At 42.2% G+C, this 1994-nt stretch overlaps 1 protein-coding gene across 1 annotated transcript in view; it reads right to left on the reverse strand.

The window, feature by feature from the left end:
• Window positions 1-1646: 1646 nt before the first annotated feature.
• LOC125032394 overlaps window positions 1647-1994 on the reverse strand; it is a 21510-nt gene continuing 21162 nt past the window's right edge. Inside the window, exon 12 of the mRNA XM_047623491.1 lies at window positions 1647-1994. This exon is cut by the window's right edge and continues 1582 nt beyond it. The gene's annotated coding sequence lies outside the window, so the exon portion shown is untranslated.

A 1994-nucleotide genomic window follows, 5' to 3' on the forward strand; every position in this document is an offset into this window, starting at 1 on the left:
GGCAGAGGGTGTTGTTGTTGTGTCCCCTGGATACAATGTATTTGTGTTGAGACAGATGCTTAGGAAGACTGGTGCCTGTCTCACCAAAGTACTGCTTATTACAGGAAGCACAAGGAACAGCATAGGTGCCCACCTTTGAGGAAGAGAGAGGACTAGTATGGACCAGGTTGTGACGGAGTGTTTGCTTGGTGAAAGATAAGCCAGTTGAGAGGGATAAAGAAGACAATGGAGATTAGATTTCCTCAGTGTAAAAGTAAACTGATGAAATGCAAACAAGGAGTCTCTTTAGGAGAGGAGTAGTGGTATAAAGTAGGCCACACCCTGGATAATGCGACACCAAGAACATGTCAAGCCCAGTTTGGAGAATGAACGACAATGGAAATCGATCACTATATCCAAGTACTGAGGGTCACAGATGTGGAGAGTGCAGAGGAACATGTCTCTAGAGAGGATGGTACGAGAATAAGTATATGTACATGCCAGAGTGCAAGGGTTTTCCGTGTATAGATAAGTGGTCAGTAGATGAACAAGGGTGACCAAGAAAGGGAGCTTGCTGTCAACCTCCCATACCTCCTTGGAACGGATTATAGGAGAGAGAGAGTTCAATTGCATCAGAAAATCTGAGAAAAGGGCATCGTCGTGTGGACAGAGATCAATGATGTCGTCCATCTACCTTACCTCAGCCAAACCTAAGGACAAAGGGAGATGGAAGAGAGAAGCTAAGACTTGAAGAACTCTATGAACACGTTTGCCAAGAATGGAGAGGGGGAGGACCCCATGGCACCACCCAACGTGTGGTCCTCAAAGGAAAAGGAATTAGACTCCATACATAGATGTAGGTGGGCAGAGGGAGACGAGGGTCCTCTGAAGAAAAGCAAGGATGTCATCAAGTGGGACCTTGAACAGACACATCCAAGCTCATCATGGTTGCAGGACACGGACACAGGAGCTGAAGCCCTGAGAATGGCGAAGGTGAGCAAGTGAGAAAGAGCCAAGAAAGGGAGTGAAGAGAATTCGCCAGCTGGGCCACAAGAGGGTATGTCACAGGAGCTGATGGGGCAAAGAGGCACGGCCTTCTTATGAGTTTGGGGAAGCCCATAGAAATAAGTGAGACAAAGGGTGATGACCTTGAACCTCTAGTAGAGATTTGCCTCTGGAAAATAGGATGCTAGCTCTTTCAGGCACAAGAAGGTAGGAGCAATGCATTCTCGGAGGTTGCTGGTCAAGGTGACATAGGTGTAGGCATCATCCAACAGGTCCCTGGCCTTCTGCAAGTAAAAGACATGGTTGAGAACCACTGCCGAGTTGCACTTGTCAGACGGCAAAATGGTGACATGGATGAAAACACCTCTTCAGACCTGAAGATGGAATCCAGGAGAATTCTGAAACTATTTCAATTTCAATAAATCTTGTTTTGTGCAGTTATACACACACACACACACACACACACACACACACACACACACACACACACACACACACACACACACACACACACACACACACACACACACACATATATATATATATATATATATATATATATATATATATATATATATATATATATTTACTAACTAGTTCCTGGACATAAATATATTATTATAAGATAATAGAGAATGAAAGTCTAGTACGAACTGATTACTTTAATTAACAATATATACAAATATGTATACATATAACAGTATTTATATTAATCTCATAAAAAAGTTAAGATGAATGTATAACAAAACTTTTGTAAAATGAAAAATCATCATGGAGAAGAACCTGTTCAGATGATTCTTGTGGAGTAAGCCTTACTGCATGCATTTTTTAATGACATTGTGAAATGACGTCATTTAAAGCCTTTTCACGCATCCTACTTCCCATATTGCAAAAAGTAAAATTGTTGTATCTGGGATCATGAATAAGGCGCAACTCCCTACCTGGAATACTATCCCTACATTGATATTGCACCTGTCAGTTCTGTTTGAATTTGAGCAACACCAAGGCAG

This window comes from Penaeus chinensis, chromosome 14, assembly GCF_019202785.1.
Source record: "Penaeus chinensis breed Huanghai No. 1 chromosome 14, ASM1920278v2, whole genome shotgun sequence".
Classification (NCBI taxonomy): domain Eukaryota; kingdom Metazoa; phylum Arthropoda; class Malacostraca; order Decapoda; family Penaeidae; genus Penaeus; species Penaeus chinensis.